Source organism: Sorex fumeus, unplaced genomic scaffold (genome assembly GCF_029834395.1).
Source record: "Sorex fumeus unplaced genomic scaffold, SorFum_2.1 ptg000075l, whole genome shotgun sequence".
In the NCBI taxonomy this organism is placed as follows: domain Eukaryota; kingdom Metazoa; phylum Chordata; class Mammalia; order Eulipotyphla; family Soricidae; genus Sorex; species Sorex fumeus.
Window position 1 is genome coordinate 7,295,882 of NW_026606132.1, and position 18,586 is coordinate 7,314,467.

At 44.4% G+C, this 18,586-nt stretch overlaps 1 protein-coding gene across 1 annotated transcript in view; it reads left to right on the forward strand.

The window, feature by feature from the left end:
* The window catches only part of ADGRG4 (adhesion G protein-coupled receptor G4), a 193,916-nt gene that overhangs the window by 53,537 nt on the left and 121,793 nt on the right, over positions 1-18,586 (forward strand). The window lies entirely within an intron of this gene.

Sequence of the window (18,586 nt, forward strand, 5' to 3'; positions counted from 1 at the left end):
ATGCACTCAGGAATTACTCCTGGCCGTGCTCGGGGGACCATATGGGATGCTGGGGATTGAACCAGGGTCGGCCACGTGCAAGGCAAACGCCCTACCCGCTGTGCTATCACTCCAGTCCCGAATGTATATATTTTATATATGTATTTTCCCTCCCTTGTTTTGGACCATGGTGCAACATGCTATAATGCCATTCTGCACCTTTTGAATTTTCATCTTAACAATGTTACAGAAATCATCATATTAGTATATAAAAATCTTCTTCCGTCCTTTTCCTGCATTGTATAATATTGCAATGATATATCATAATTCATTCCTTTAACTTGTCTACTATGCATGGGTTTGTAATTTGTTAATATCATTATGAAATTAAAAAAATTATTTTGATGAATCACCGTGAGATATAGTTACAGACTTACAAACTTTCGTGATTATGTTTCAGTCATACAATGTCACTGCTGGTGAGAATGCTGACTGGTCCAGCCTTTTTGGAAAACAATATGAACGTTTCTCAAAAAACGAGAATTTGAGCTCCCATTTGACCCATTATGGAATTTTTTAGGGAAGATGTTATAATGGGCTTGGGACATGTGGGTTTATTTGAATCAAAAATTCTTAAAAGGAGAATTGTGTCAGTCATATCTTTAATGGTGTCAAAATGCTCTCTGTGATAGTTACACCAATTTGTACTTCCACTCTGCAAGATATGAAAGTGCCTGTTTCAGATCACTTTCATCATCACAGCATGTTATTAGACTTTTGGGTCTTTGATGATATTATAAACAGAAATTGCTATCTCAATGTAGTTGGGAACTTTTATGGAGATATTCACATATCATTAAATCCAACCATTTAGTGTATTTAACTCTGTGGTGTTTAGTATATTTACTAGCCTCTGCAGTAACATGTAAGTTCCAGAACATTGAAATCCCTCCAACAAGAAACTCATTATATGCTAGCACTTACGCTGCATTCTTTCCCTAGGTCACTAGAAATGTTGGACTTACTTTTTTTTCTTCTTTTAGTTTTTTATTATAAATTTATTTATTGAATCACAGTGAGAACAGTTACAAAGCTTTTGTGTTTAAGTCTCAGTCATACAATGATCAAAAACCCATTCCTTCACCAGTGCACATTTTCCACTACCAAACCCACAGTATACCCCCCCCATTCCACCCCTACCCCTACCTGTGTGGCAGATAACTTCCACATTTCTCTCTCTCTCTTTCTCTCTCTCCTTTGACTACATTCAATATTTTGACACGAGTCCTCCCATTATTATTTGGAATTTTCCCCCAACACAGACCTGCCAAAAAGGCAACATTAGAAAATTTGTTTTCTATTGCTGTTTATGATGTCACGAGGCCACAAGAGTGGCCGGGCGACCTTGGAATTCTAAAATTTTAATAATTAGGTCTGGAGAGATTTCTGCCAAGAGCTGCTCAGTTCCTAGATTTGGAGATTCGTTTGTGTGTCTCTGGGATCATGAGCGTTAAGGAGCTTAATACGTAGCCGGAGGGACCGTTAGTGGGCTGCATCTTGGGGTCTCATCGGGGTGCGGGAGGAGAGGGACCAGATCCACTCCTATCTCGTGAGGCCCCACGTGTCTCGTCACTGCTGGCCTGTACCTGGATTGTCCAATGAGCTCTGGAAGATGGTGGCTGCTGAGCTGTCAGGGGAATAGGCGAAGGGAGGACACCTTTTCCCACCTGGGGTGGCTCAGTGCAGGTGGCCTAATGCAAAGTCTGAAGGCATTTCTGCTAAAAGTTGCTTGGTTCCAAGATTCGTTTGTGTGTCTCTGGGATGATGACTGTTAAGGAGCTTAATAAGTAGCATCTCGAGGTCTCGTTGGGGTGAACTCTTCTTTTAGTTTTATCTTATCGTAATTAAAGCACTTTGCATGAGATCTGCTCTTGACAAATTTTTGAGTGTACAGAGTCTCCTGCCCCCGGGCCTGGCTGTCCTCGCTCGGGCCCCTTGGAGGGGAGCAGGTTGAGTTTCTGTCCTCGCCCCGACCAGGGCTCCGGCAGCTGAAGACCTCCAGAACCAGCCACCACCATGCTAAGACCACTCTCCACACGCATGAAGGTACCAGCAGAGGAGCACAGGCATGCGGGTCCCGGGGCTGAGATCTCCAAGCCGACTCGGATCGGGGTTGAGCATCCTCCACCCAGATCCTCCATATTCCAGTAGGTAGGGGTCACACCCACCAACTGGCCCCCTGGCGCCATGTAATCCCATCAACGGCCAAGACCCAGAGACTATAAAACCCAGCTCCCAGAAGCGCGCGGCCGCATTCTCGGCCGCGTGACATCTTTTTCTTTATATATATAATTTATTTATTTTATTGAATCACTGTGGGAAAAGTTACAAAGCTTTCAGGTTTAGGTCTCGGTCATGCAAATATCAAACACATTTCCCTTTACCAATACTTATTTTTCACCACGAAGAACCCCAATAAACCCCCAATCCCCACCCCTCCCAATGCCTGTGAGGCAGATGAATTCTAGTTAACACTCTATCTACTTTGACTAGATTCATTGTTTTGATAAAAGATGCACCATTATTATTTAGAGTTTACCCCCCACCCTAAATCAGACATGCTGAAAAAGCATTGTGAAATGATTTGCTTTCTACAGCTGGGTTCAAGAATTAAATGATGTCACGCAGCCACAATTGCGGCCACGCAGTTTTGGATTTCTGCTATTTTACTTATTAACCCTGGAAGTATTTCTACTGAAAGTCAGATAATTAAGAGATTGGTTTCTGTGCTCTGGAGTCGTGGCCGTGCTGGAATGCTGCTCGTGGGGGGCAACTGGTGACCTCGGTAGGGCATGAAGGACGGGCCGGAACGCCTCCCTTCCCATGAGGTTTTAGTCGCCCCAACACCCCCGGCTCATACCTGCTCTTCACAAGGCTCCCATGGGGCCGCCATCTTTCTTTCCAGAGGGGGGAGGGCAGAAGGGAGCAACACCCTTTCCCCTCGGCCGCATGACATCTTATTATCTCATTCCTACTTTGTAGAAACTGGCAGGCTACCAAATGTAACCTGCCCACACGGCAGAGTCTGGCAAACTCCCCGTGGCGTACCCAATATGCCAAATACCAGTATCAATGATGGGTCTCATTCTCCTAACCCTGAAAGAGCCTTGAATATGGCACTTTTTAAAAAATCTCAGGGCTAGGACGAAGGAGACGTTACTAGGGCCTGCTCGAGACAATTGATGAACAACAGGATGGCCGTGATAGTGATTGTGACATTACTATTGAATCTAGGTACTGTGTTGTTTAGCAGATCTGTAGAATGTATTCATCTTTTTTTTATTTTTGGGGAAGGGAATTGGCTACATCTGGCTATACTTGGAGGCTACTCTTGGCTCTTCCATGGGTCTTTGTGATACCAGGGATCAAACTGGGATCAGCAAGTGCCTTAACACCTATACTGTCTGACCCCTTCGCAATTTTGTTCTTGCTTATTTATTTAATTTATGATTTAGTCATCATGAAATTGCAAAGTTATTCATGACAGTGTTTCAACACCAATCTCTTCACTAGTGTCCACTTCCCTCCACCAACACCCATCTTTGCCTCCCACCTACCAGTCTGCCTCTATAAGAGGTGACATTTTTTTAATGTAGGAGTACTACTAATTATTCAGCCACTGATTACGCTGGTTGAATTGGGCATTAACTCCACCTTACTTTTTTTCTGTGAGAACAGTTACAAAGCTTTCGGGTTTAAGTTTCAGTCATACAATGATGAAACACCCGTCCCTTCACCAGTGCCCATTTCCCACCAACAAAACCCACAGTATACCCCCTATCCCATACCCTCCCCTTACCTGTGGAGCAGATGATTTCCACATTACTCTATCTCTCTTTGATTACATGAAATATTTCGACACCAGACCCACCATTATTATTTGGGATTTTACACCAACACTCAGATCTGACAAAAAGGCAACTGTAGACAATTTGTTTTCTATCACTGGTTTTGAATAACATATGATGTCACACGGCCTCAGTAGTGGATGCACGATTTTGGAATTCTGAAATTTTAACAATTAAATCCGGAGGGATTTTTGCCCAAACCTGCTGCGTTCTGAGATTTGTTCCTGAGTCTTTTGGATCATGGCTGTTAAGCAGCTTTATAAGAAGCCAGAGAGGTTGTTGGTGGCCGTTGGTGGTCAGGGTCTCCTTGGGGCAGGGAGGAAAGGGCCGGCTCAACCCCCATCCTGTTAGACCCTGTGTGCCTTATCTCTGCGGGCCCAACCTGGCTGTCCAATGGCCTCTGGAGGATGTGGCCACAGAGCCACCAAGAGGGAGCAGGAGGAGGGACAGCACCCTTTCCCCCTTGGGATGGCCTGGCACTGGTAATCTACTGTGGGGACCAGAAGCGTTTCTACCAAAACCTGCTGGGTTCTGAGATTTGTTTCTGAGTCTTTGGGATCATGACTGTTAAGCAGCTCTATCAGGAACCAGTGAGGCCTTGTCTCCAATTATATAGCTGAGCCAGAGGTGGTTTTTGGGTGTGTCTCCCACATACCTAACTTTTGGCCATTTACTTTCTTGGTGGGCTGGAGTGATAGCACAGCAGGTAGGGCATTTGCCTTGCATGCAGCCAACGTGGTTGACCCGAGTTCGATTCCTCCGCCCCTCTCAGAGAGCCTGGCAAGCTACTGAGAGTATCTTGCCCGCATGGCAAAGCCTGGCAAGCTACCCATGTTGTATTCGATATGCCAAACACAGTAACAATTCTCACAATGTTACTGGGCCTGCTTGAGCAAATCGAGGAACAGTGGAATGACAGTGACAGTGACAGTGACTTTCTTGGTAAACTTGGCCCCAAGTTGTTGGGGTATGGTTAAAGGCACAGTAGCAATTTTTAAAAATTTTTTTTTTAATTTTTTTTATTTTTTTCTTTTTTTATTAGTGAAAAACCATGAGGTACAGTTATAGGCTTACACATTTTGTGCTTGGGTTTCAGTTATACAATGATCAAGTGCCCATCCCTCCACCAGTGCCCGTCATCCATCCCCATGGGTCCCAGCATCCCCCCCATCCCCCCCCCGTCCCATCCCGCCTCTGTGGCAGGGTATTCCCCCTTGTTCTCTCTCTCTTCTTTTGGGTACTGTGTTTTGCAAGAGAGGCTTTGAGTGGCAATCATGTTTGGTCTATCGACTACTTTTAGCATGCTTCTCCCACCCTGGGAGGACCCTCACAACACCCTTCATTTGGTACTCTCTTCTCTATCTGAGCTTCCTTTTCACCTAGAGCCTGTGGCTGGCCTTCCATTCATGGAGCAAAATTCCTGGTACTAATCTCAGCCATTCCTGGGTGTTACTCTCCCTTTTTGTTGCTTTATGTTCCCCAGATGAATGCAATCTTTCTGTGTCTATCCCGCTCTTTCTGACTCATTTTGCTTAACATGATACTTTCCATGTAGTACCACTTGTATGTAAATTTCATAACTTTATCTTTTCTAACAGCTACATAGTACTCCATTGTGTAAATGTACCAAAGTTTCTTTAACCAGTCATCTGTTCTTGGGCACTCAGGTTTTCTCCAGATTCTGGCTATTGTAAAGAGTGCTGCAATGAACAAACAATTGCAGATGTCACTTCGACTATACCTTTTTGTCTCTCTGGGATATATTCCCAGGAGTGCTATAGCTGGGTCAAATGGCAGATCAAATTCTAATTTTTTGAGAGTCGTCCATACAGGCACAGTAGCAATTTTGGGGTATCTAGAAGTCTGAAAGTACTATCAGGCTGCAGATGCACTAGCCTCACAGGTACAGATTGACCTGGTGGAGGCAGCATACCCCTGTAAAAGGTGACTTTTAAGTAATTTTTTTGCACTGTGTTTTACAGTACTGTGACTGAAAGGGTTTTTCACAGAACAATTTATCACCTTTCATCACCACCTACTCCTCCCAGCACAATTCTCTCCACCATTGTCATTGCCTCATCTCTGTCCTATCCCCCAGAAACCCCCTCCAAATGGAGTGTTGTCTACTGAAAATCAGTTCTCATGTTCTTTGTTTTCATTGTCATTGGGCATTTGTTCTTTCACTATTATGTTTCTTCATATCCTGCATATGAGAGAGATAATTTTGTGTCCATATCTTTCCCTCTGACTAACTTCATTCAGCACAGTATGTTCCAGATCCTTCCATGTAGCAGAAAATTGCTTGATTTATATTTTTGATTATTGCTGAGTAATATTCCACTTTGTATATGCACCATAGTTTCTTTATCCAGTCATATATTTTTGTACACTTTGGTTGTTTCCAGATTTTGGCTATTGTGGATAGTGCTGCAAGGAACATACGGGTGCCGGCATCTTTTCTCCATTTTGTTTTTGGGCCCTTGGGTTATATTCCAAGAACTGGAATAGCTGGGTGAAGTGGTAGCTTATCTCCCAGATTTTTTAGGAATGTCCATATTATTTTCCAGAAATGCTGGATCAGTCGACATTATCACCAGCAGTGAATGAGGTTCCCTTTTTACCCCTTCATCTACACCAGCGCGCTGGTTGTTTCTGTTATTTTTGATATATGCCAGTGTCTTTGGCATGAGATGATATTTCATTGTTGTTTTAATTTGGATCTGTCCAATGATTAGTGACGCCGAGCATTTTTTCATGTGCCTTTTGACCATTTGTATTTCTTCTTTAAGGAAATTTCTGTTCATCTCTTCTCACCATTAGTAATCTTTCTTAATCAAATATTTAGGCCTATTGATTATTTTTATTGAATCACTGTGAGATACAGTTACGAAGCTTTCATGATTAAGTTTCAGTCATACAATGATGGAACACCCATCCCTCCACCAGTTATATTTTCCACCACCAATGTTCCCAGTATCCCTCCTGTCAACTCCACCCCACCCCACCTCCAGCCCTTATGGCATACATTTCCTTCTTTTTCTCTTTCTCCTTTTGGGCGTTATGGTTTGTAGTACAGATACTGAGATAGGCTTATTGGTTAGAAAATTCCATCTCCCCCTTCCTCAGCCTCTGGAAACTACCATTCTACTCTGTGCTTCTATGATTTTAACTATTTTTGACTCTACATATAAATGAGACCAAAGTAGATTTTTTCCTTGTCTGACTTACTTCACTTAGTGAAATTCCCGCATGGTCCTTGCAAATTGCAAGATTTCCTTCTTTCTGTGACTGAATAATATCCTTGCTTTTCTTTCTTTCTTTCTTTCTTTCTTTCTTTCTTTCTTTCTTTCTTTCCATCTTTCTCTCTATTAACTCACCCACTCATTGATCCATCTACTTATAACCTGTCATAATTTCTTTATCCATTCATCCTTGATGGCCATTAGGGTTTTTTTTTGTGCCTTGCCACTATAATTAACGCTGCAGTGAATTTTAAGGTACAGATGCTTTCAAGTAAGTGCTTACCTTTATTTCAGCTAAATACTCAGAGGCAGAATTGTTGGATCATATCAGTACTCATTTTTTCTTCAGGGAGGGGGATTGGGCCACATCTGGTACCGTTCACGTTTTACTCCTGGCTCTGTTCTCAGGGATCAGTCCTGGTGTTGCTCAGGGGACCATATGCTATGCTGGGATGGAATTAGAATTAGCCACATGCAAGGGAACTGTCTTAATAGCAGGACTATCTCTCCAGTTCAGTACTGATGCTTTAGTCTGTGTTTCCTACTGTATTGTAATTATGAACTATCAGTTTTATTGCTGATTAATAATAAAAGAATAGAGGGGGAAATGCTTAAATGAAGTATTTGTACTAAATGGAGGGCAAACGATAATATCACTTAATCACTTAACTTCCCGTTAATCGTCGGTTTGCTCGAGCGGGCACCAGTAACGTCTCCATTTGTCCCTGTCGCGTGCTAGTGTAGCCCAATGGCATCTGTTCGCTCTGGGAACATGAAGAGCCTCAAACCGATCATTTATGATCTTGACGAAGAAGTCTGACCATCTGGTAGGTGGGTGGCCACGCAGTCTTTTGACATTCCGTGGAATTCAGTCAGTAACAGCTCTAGTCCAGTGGTCATCTTTAAATCTCATTACGTGACCAGCCCATCTGATTTTTGACACCTTGGCAAATGAGACAGCGTCCCTGATTCTTGATCGTCCACGGATGTTGGAACTCCGGATTCTGTCTCTCATTTGAGTGAAATGTGATATTCCAAGCATAGCTCTTTCTATTCTTCTTTGGGAGACCTGAATAGCGTTCTCATCCTGTTTGCGTAGGGCCCAGGTCTCTGAGGCATATGTTAATGCAGGAAAAACAGTGGAATCAAAGAGATGTGCCCGGAGCCAGAGGTTCTTCGTCCTCTTAGCTATTTCTTCGACGTTCTTGAAGGTGTTCCAAGCCACTCTCTTCCTCCTGCGCAGCTCGGGTGCCAGGTCATTTGTCATGTTGACTTCTCGACCTAGGTACACATAGCTGTTGTATTCAGAGATGGTCGTTCCATTGAGAGCGGATGGGGCATCAGGAACGAAGCTGTTTCTCATAAACATTGTCTTCATAAGATTCAGCTGTAGTCCTACTTTTCCACACTCATGGTCAAAGTCGGCCAGCATTTGTGCCGCTTGGCTGATGTTTGCTGTTATTAAAACAATGTCATCAGCAAAGCGGAGGTGGTGTAATTGCCGACCATCTATCTTCACTCCCATTCCTTCCCATTCCAGTCGTCGCATGATATTCTCGAGGGTGGCACTGAAGAGTTTCGGTGAAATGGTATCACCCTGCCGAACCCCTCTCTTGACATCAACGATCACTTCTTTGTAGAATGGTGAGATCCTGGTAGTGAATCCGCAATACAGCTCACGGAGGATCTTGATGTATTGGGCTTGAATGCCCTGATTGGCTAGGGCTTCAATGACCGCTTCCATCTCAACAGAATCAAAGGCCTTCTTTAAATCAATGAACGTTAAACAGAGCGGCATCTTGAACTCCCGAGAAACCTCAATGAGCTTGGTTAATCATGTGGATATGGTCGATGGTGCTGAATCCTTTGCGGAACCCGGCTTGCTCGCATGGTTGTCCTTCATCTAGTGTTCTGCCAATCCTATTTAGGATGACTCGAGTGAACAACTTGTAGATGACAGACAATAGGCAGATCGGGCGATAGTTGCCAATGTCATGGATGTCTCCCTTCTTGAACAGTAGTACGTTCCTGCTGGTTTTCCACTGGGACGGAACCTTGCATTCAGACAGGTAGTGTGTGAAGAGCCGAGCCAGTGTATTGATGAGTACTGATGGCAGGTTCTTCAGGTGTTCAGGTCTGACTTGTCTGGGCCGGGTGCTGTTTGTTTCTTTACCAACGAAATGGCATGTCGGATTTCGGAAGGGAGAACGTTTGAAACGACATATCCATCCTGTGGAATTTGGTATGTCGGCAAGTGGACATGGCTATCGAAGAGATTTGAGTAGAAGTCATGGATAATCTTCTCCATTGCTGTTCTGATTGCGCACAGTTGACCCACCCTACCCAGATAAATACCCCACTGGCAGACTTCCACTATCGACACTTCCTCCACTACCCAGCCATCGCCACACTCCAGGACGCTTTCCGGACCCGCGTGGCAGCTCTGGCCAAGACTCACGCACGACTGAAGACCCACAGAACAAAATAAGCGGAACTCTCTGAGACCTTGGACTCCAGCTCGGCAGACCCAGGAACAGAGTTTCTCTGCTTGCTCCCACCAACCACAGGTGACAAAGGGATTCTAATCAGGAGCCCCACCCTACCCTGCTCTGTCTGCTTCCATCAACCACCCAGGGATCGGATTGCGCACAGAAGACCCACCCTACCCAGATAAATACCCCACTGGCAGACTTCCACTATCAATACTACCTCCACTACCCAGCTGTCGCCACACTCCAGGACGCTTTCCGGACACATCATAAGACACTAAATACCCATCTTCCGGAATTGTCATATCATATTTGATAGGGTTCAAATATGTTAACACCTACAAGGGTGATTAGAGGTCGCCCCAAAAGCCTCTATCCCTCTTGGAAAGACTGGCAAGCTACCGAGAGTATTCCGCCCGCACGGAAGAGCCTGGCAAGCTATCCGTTGTGTATTCGATATGCCAAAACCAGTAACTACAACTGGTCTCATTCACCTGACCCTGAAGGCTTCACTGACATGGCAGCACTGAGAAGGATGAGAAAGGAGAGGCCGACAAAATCTCAAGGCCGAACTAGGCTGCCACAATGAAGGAAGACAAAAATGATCGTCTGTACTTTCAATGCACGTATGCTAGCATCAGATGCATCCATCGAGGACCTGATGGTACAAGCGCGAATGATTAAGTGCGACATCATTGGTCTGACCGAGACAAAAAGGCACGAATCTCACCATGCCGTTTTCGACACTGGAGAAGAATTGTTCCTCGGAACATGCGATAAAAGAGGTGTCGGAGGCGTCGGTGTCCTTGTCAACACAAACTTGGCCATGAGCATTGATTCATTTGAATGCCTAACAACCCGAATCGGATGTTTACATTTGAATAGATGTGGCTCACTGCCTGCAGTTTCTATCTTCGTTGTCTACGCACCAACATCTCATTATGATGAAAGAGAAATCGAGAAGTTCTACATGGAGCTGGAGAAGTTCTATAAAGAAGACCACACCTTCTACAAGATCATTGTGGGTGATTTTAATGCCAAGATAGGGCCGAGAAGATCAGCTGAAGAACTTCACATCGGGACCCATGGCCTAGAATGGAACGAACATGGTGAGAGACTGTCTGAGTTCATCATTTCGACCAGGACCATCCATGGTAACTCACAGTTCCAGAAGGCATAATCTAAACGTTGGACATGGGAGTCTCCTGGTGGACGATTCCACAACAAAATTGACCACATCATATTCAATCGATGATTTTGCCTGACCGATGTTGCTGTTGTCCCAAAATTTCGAACGGGATCGGACCACCGTCTCCTTCGTGCAAAATTCTACTTCACAGAGCGGGGAGAAAGGGCTGCAAAGTTCAAAAAGAGAACTCCCAGAACGACCACCAACTGGGAACTCTTTGGCACTATTGCGGCAACATGGGAAGATGCCATTGTTGAGAACATTGACCAAGAGTATGATTGGTTCAGCACCTCCATGAATGTGCGAGAAACGCCAAGAGAGAGATAGCCACAAAAAAACGCCTGTCTTCGAAAACTCTTGAGCTAATTCGCCAGCGTGGTTTGGCACATTCCTCAGGCAACCGCAAGCTAACATCCGAGCTCGCAAAGCAGTGCAGAGATGCAATCAAGGAACACCTCAAAGAGAGAAGAGCAGAAGTACTGGTAGATGCGGCAAAAGCTGGGAAAATTATTCATAACGCCCGCCTGTCCTTCACCAATTACAAGACCAAGATGACTGCCCTCCGACATCCTGATGGATCCATCACATCCTCCAGAAACGATAATATGGATGGCAGTAAAACAAAAGTACAAATACAATTTTTAAGATTGTGATTTTATTTATTTATTTTATTTATTTCTTTGGGATAAGTATACACAAGTGAGGTTGTTGAATCATTATAGTATTTCTGCTTTTAGTTAGGGGGAGAGTTTGGGGCCATACCTGAGAGTGCTTAGGAGCTACTCCTGGCTCTATGCTTGAGGGATCAATGGGATGCTGGGTATCAAACTGGCATCAGCGACATGCAAGGCAAGTGCATTAACCCCTGTAACATCTCTCTGATCCATTTGCTTTTAAATTTTGTTTTTAGGCTGCTCTGTGGCAGTGCTCAGGGCTTACTCCTGGCTTTGTGCTTAGGGATGAATCCTAGCTGTGTGTGCTTGGGGGACCATATGGGTTAGTGAGATAGAACTGAATTGCAAGGCAAAAATCCTACCCTCTGTACCATCTCTCTGGCCCCTGCTTTTAATTTCCTTCCTTCCTTCCTTCCTTCCTTCCTTCCTTCCTTCCTTCCTTCCTTCCTTTTTCTCTTTCTTCTTTCCTCCATTTTTCCTTTCTTCCATTCTTTTCTCCTTCCTTCCTTCCTTCCTTCCTTCCTTCCTTCCTTCCTTCCTTCCTTCCCAACTGGATGTATTCAGGGATTGCTCCTGGCTCTGAGTTCAGGGATCACTCCTTGTGGTGCTTGGGGAACCACATAGGGTTCCCAGAATCAAATGCAGGACAGTCACATACAAGGCAACAGACTTCTCTGATGTACTATCTCTATGGTTCCCTTGCTCTTAATTTGTGAGGAATCTCTACGCTATTTTCCATAGTGGTTGCACCAATTTACATATGTTATCCCCAACAGTTCACAAGTATCACCATTTTTTTAAATGGGGAGGGATGAGGCAATACCACTGTCTAGTTCAATGCCGTCTATTTCCCCTATGGTGCACACCTCTGATACTGCACCTTAGAATATGGAGTCTTAATTGACCAAATATGATGGCCACTTACTAACTATATTGCGAACCAAAACACCCAAAAGGAGAGGGAGAGAGTAAAAGGGGATGTGCCTGCCAGAGAGGCAGGGGGGATGGGGTGGAGGTGGTGGGAGGGATACTGGGAATGTTGGTGGTGTAGAATGGGCACTGTTGGAGGGATGGGTACTTGATCATTGTATGACTGAAACGTAATCACGAAAGTTTGTAAGTCTGTAACTGTATCTCACGGCGATTCATAAAAAAAAAAAAGAATATGGAGTCTTGGGCATGCATGCATTTTCCTTGATCACCAGGGGAGTCTTTATAAAATTTATTTTTAAATTTTTTAATGAATCGCCGTGATATATAGTTACAAAGTTTTTATGATTGAGTTTCAGCCATACAGTGATCCAACACCCATCCCTCTACCAGTGGACATTTCCCACCACCAATATTCCCCATATCCCTCCCACCCCCTGCCTCTATGGCAGACAATTGCCTTCTTGCTCTCTCTCTACTTTTGGGTATTTATGGTTTGCAATACAGATACTGAGAGGCCATCATGTTTGGTGCTTTATCTACTTTCAGCACACATCTCCCATCCCGAGCAATCTCTCAACCATCATTGACTATGTGATACTTTCTTTATTCCAGCTGCCTTTTCCCCAAGCTCGCAAGGCAGGCTTCCAACTGTGGAGCAATCTCTCATACCAGAGGAGTCTTTGCTTCTGGGTTGACTCTCTCTCTCTCTCTCTCTCTCTCCTCTCTCTCTCTCTCCTCTCTCTGTCCTTTTCTCTGATCTTTCCATTAAGTTTCTGGCTGGTCTGCCTCTACAGGTGTCATACTCAACTGTTATCCTTAGAATTGCTCTTCTGTTTTTGACAAAAATTGCTTTGTAGTCTGGTTCAAATAAAGTCTGTTTTCTTGGCAGAAATCATACTGCCAAACTTTTATGGGGAAGGGGTCCACACCCAGCAGTGTTAGAGGGTTTGATGCTTGGGGGTTGCTCACTATTTTTCAGACTGTGTGATGCTAGGGACTGAAACTGGGGCTCTTAAATACCAAGCACATACTCAGCCCAGCCTGGGGCTGGAGCGAAAGCACAGCGGGTAGGGCGTTTGCCTTGCACGCAGCCAACATGGCTGACCTGAGTTCGATTCCTCTGCCCCTCAGAGAGCCCGGCAAGCTACTGAGAGTATCTTGCCCGCATTGCAAAGCCTGGCAAGCTACCCCTGACGTATTCAATATGCCAAACACAGTAACAAGTCTCATGATGGAGACGTTACTGGGCCTGCTTGAGCAAATCAATGAACAACGGGGAGGACCGTGACCGTGATACTCAGCCCATTGAGCTATCTTCCCGGCCCCTATTACTAGCCTTTGAAACCTTTTTCTACCCTCCTTTGAGCAAAGTATCTATTCAATCAGGCAAGAGCTTGAAGGAAAAGGTAATTAGGCAGTAAACTGTTCTTCTGAGTGGGGCTTTGAGGTCACACCCAGTGTCACTCAGGCTATTTCTGGCTCTGTGCTCAGGAGTGACCCCTGGTGGTGCTTGGGGGAATGCAGTTCTGGGGGTTGAATTCAGGTACTATCACAAGTGCCTTAAGTGTATTACCCCTGTACTCTCTCAGGTCCCTGAACAGTTCTCTTTATCAGAGAATTCACCAGAATCTTCCAGGGGCTGTGAGTGCATTAGGTGGGGGGCAGGGGGGAAGAGGGTGGTGTTACTGCTGGCATTCAATTGCCACCACTGCCCATTGTGAATCTTACACTATCCAGAGTTGAAAAGATAAGAACTGTCAATATTCGCTGGTTGACAAACCCACCACAGTAGTTCTTCCAAACCAGGAATCTAGGAAAAAATGGTAAGTGCCTCTCTTATCCAGCTGAAGGGTACAATTCTGTGACCTAGCAGAGCTGTGGAGAGTGGATCTGTAGCTCAAATGCATGCAATGAACTCCAGTGATCCTTAGCGAGTTTCTGGAGATTCCTGTTGAATAAATACATCTTGGCTTGTTACTAGCTCTCCAATTATCTTTTTCTCCAGAGACCTTGGATAATTGACTCATCTAATTTGTCCTGTGTCATAGATAGATATCTCTCTTGATAAATATTTTCATAAGTCCCTTTGTCTGACACCATTCAGAAAGTGTGTTCTGAATTCATTTCAGTGTTTTCTTCTTGGTCTTCTTTTGGGGCCACAGAGGATGGTGCCCCGGAGCTCAGTGCTCAGTGATGCTAGGAGATCATGTGGTGCTGAGGATTGAATCTGGGCCTCTCAAATGTAAAGCATGTACTCCAGCCCATGGAGTGATTACTCCAGCCCCTCATCAGTGTTTTTCTTTTAGAAGGTAAGGTAAAGGCCCTCCCGTTGATCGTCGATTTGCTCGAGCGGGCCCAGTAACGTCTCCATTGGAGACTTTGTTGTTACTGTGTCTGGCATATCGAATACTCTCGGTAGCTTGCCGGGCTCTCCGAGAGGGGCGGAGGAATCGAACTCGGGTCGGCCATGTTGGCCGCTTGTAAGGCGAACGCCCTACCCGCTGTGCTATCGCTCCAGCCAGCTCTGGTTTCTCTTCAGATCGTATAAATCTTACTTTTAGAAGTAAAAACAAATTTCATTTCGAAGTTTTTAAGATAGATAGATAGATAGATATATAGATAGATAGAAAGATAGATAGAATAACATACTCAAGTCAGTCCTACACTTGACCCAAGCCTTTCAGGTCCTTGATTTTTCCTCACAGGAAAGAATTTCAGGAAGAGATGAGCAATGAAGTAAAAACAGGTTTTATTTTGAAGTTCTGGGGATGAGGAGGGAGAGACAGGGCGAGAAAGAGAATAACACTCTCAAGAGAGAATTAAGACTTTTCCAAAGGCAGAGAGAGCCCCAGTCCACATCCCATCATTAAAATATAAAAGTTCAGATCTCAAAAGGGAAGATGTGAACAACATGTGCTCAGGCACCATGTCATAGACTGGCAACACCATGCACACCTTACATTATTTTTAAAAATTTTATTGAATCACCGTGAGATAGTTAAAAGCTTTCATGTTTGGGTTACAGTCACACAATGATCAAACACCCATTCCTCCACCAGTGCACATTCCCCACCACCAATATCCCCGGTATACACCCCTTTTCCCACCCTACCCCTGCTTCCATGGCAGACAATATTCCCCATACTCTCTCTCCTTTTGGGAGTTATGGTTTGCAATGCAGATACTGAAAGGTTATCATGTTTCGTCCATTATCTACTTTCAGCACACATCTCCCATCCCGACCTGTTCCTCAAGACATCATTTTGTTAGTGAGGCCTTCTCTATTCCAACTGCCTTTCCCCCTTTGCTCATGAGCCCTTAAGCTATGGAGAAATCTTCCTGTTCCATGTATCTACCATATGATCCTGCAATACCACTCCTGGGAATATACCTTGAGGATGCAAAAAAACACAGTAGAAATGACATACAGATGTATGTCTGTACCTGTATATTCATTGCAGCACTGTTCACAATAGCTAAAAATCTGGAAACAACCCAAGTGCCCTAGAACATATAACTGGTTAAAAATACTTTGGTACATCTATACAATGGAATACTATGCAGCTGTTAGGAGAGATGAAATTTTCTTATAAATGGATAGACATGGAGAGTATCATGCTAAGTGAAATGAGTCAGAAAGAGAGGGACAGACATAGAAGGACTGAACTCATTTGTGGAGTATAAAATAACAAAACATGAGGCTGACACCTAAGGATAGTTATCATTATTTTTTAAGTGCACAAAAATATTTACTTTCCTCCACACCTTCTCAGGCATAGTTTTACTGCACAAAGTGGGTTCCTCCCATGAGAGTCATAAGAAATTGAGGTGCAGTTACTTCTAGGTAGAAGGTCCAGGACATGGCCTCAAGGCCATGAGCTTCTTCAACTTGTCTTGTTTGCTGAAACTATGACTTGGAGATCTTTGCTAAGAGCGATCGAGGAGAATTAGAAAAGTCAGCCCTACTTCGATGGCTTCTAGCTCCGCAATCATGAGTCAGGGCAATAGAGGGGTTGCAGTTTGGAGGAAGTGGGAGGTGAGATAGACAGGGCTGTGTTTCCCGCTGACCTCCTCCTTCGGAGTGACACATTTTTCTTAGACACGCTAATAGATTTTTCTCTGAGGAAGAAAACGTTAACAAACAATCATGACAGCAAGAAAAGCTCCACATTGGGTTGAGATTTTTTAGAAAATTAACTGTCAGAAGTCACTTTGTAAAAAAAATGACTGCAGAGGAAGAGAGAAAATAGGTAGATGTTGACAGTAATGTAGTTAACTGGAAAATACACTCCCTAGTTTATCAGCTTTAGAGGAATTGTCTTTTTCCTAAGTTAGGAGTTTAATGAAAATGAGTACTATGTAAAGGCAAGAGAAATGTGCGGCCAGAGAGATAGTACAGATGGTAAGGCACTTGAGTTGCACGTGGCCATCCCTGGCTGGCTCCCTAGCACCCTGCTCCTGTACGACCAGGGGTCACTCCTGAGCACAGAGCCAGAAATAACTTCTGAATACCGCTGAGTATGACTTGAAATAAATAAATAAATAAATAAATAAATAAAACGAAAGTAAATCACATTCACTTTTTTCCCTTTTAGTTTTCAATGTGCTGGAGCGATAGCACAGCGGTAGGGCGTTTGCCTTGCACGCAGCCAACATGGCCGACCCGAGTTCGATTCCTCCGCCCCTCTCGGAGAGCCCGGCAAGCTACCGAGAGTATCTCGCCCGCACGGCAGAGCCTGGCAAGCTCCCCGTGACGTATTCGATATGCCAGACACAGTAACAACAAAGTCTCCAATGGAGATGTTACTGGGCCCGCTCGAGCAAATCGATGATCAACGGGAGGGCCTTTACCTTTACCTTTTTTTAGTTTTCAATGTTACTGGTGAGCATGGGAGATCTTGGTTGGAGCAGAGCTCTTTAGCTTCCCCATTTAAAAGCTCAGGTTTCTGGCCACCCCTCAATGTCACAGAGTTGGGAAAGGCAACCTTATTTCAAAATTATGTGGGGACTTTCCTAAGCTTAACTTTTTATCTCCGATGAAGATGCACCCCATGCTAAGGAAATTGGTAGAAAATGATCACAACATTGCCTCTTCTCTGTGTCACTCACCCTGTGTCTGGGCTGTAGGACAGGTATGATGGAGAACGAAAATGCAATTCCCAGAATGTCAGGGAACATTACTCCAAAGTACTCATTCCAGCCTCCCAAACCATGGGGGAAAGAGACAAAGGCACAGATGAGATGATAGGAAGTGTGACTGAAGAACCCAAGCTCTGGATTAAAATAGGCCAGGGTGTTGGAGAGATAGTTCAATGGGCTGGAGCACATGCTTTGTGTGCAAGGGGCCTTGGTACAGTCTGTGGCATTGCACAGCTGGGAGCAACTTTCCAGGAGAGCCAAGAATAGCCCCCAGAATTGCCAGGTATGTCTCACAAATATTTATTTATTTTAATAAATAAGTGGGCTGGAGCAATAGCACAGCGGTAGGGCGTTTGCCTTGCACGCAGCCAAAATGGCCAACCCGAGTTCGATTCCTCCACCCCTCTCAGAGAGCCCGGCAAGCTACCGAGAGTATCTCGCCCTCACGGCAGAGCCTGGCAAGCTACCCGTGATGTATTCGATATGCCAAACACAGTAACAACAAAGTCTCACAATGGAGATATTACTGGGCCCGCTCGAGAGGGAAATATGAACCAAATTATATAATAAATCTACAATATACAAAGTGTATAATATTCATATCCATCACTTAAAGTTACTCTGATCATTACATGGGAAAATACATAAAAAGTACCTTGTTATGAAATCTTGTATCCAAAATACCCACCTTCCTTCCTTGTCAATTAGGAGTTGATGAACCTGCTTTGTGACTTAGCCCGATAGAATGTGGTGGTAGTGACTCCGCCAACTATGGGGCTTAACTTGCTAAAGGACTGGGAATTTCTGCTTCCTTACTCTTGGATACCTTCACTCGGGATTCTTCTTCAACAGCCATCTCAATATATCAAAACAAAATAAGCAAGCAAAGACATTTGCAGATTTCCTTGGTATGCCACTGTCACATCCTCCCCTCCACATGGTGGAATCTCAGCTATAACATCAGTTACAGACCATGAAGTGGATAAGAAATGCACAGACAGATATAGTAGATGGAAATAATCGCAAAAGCATC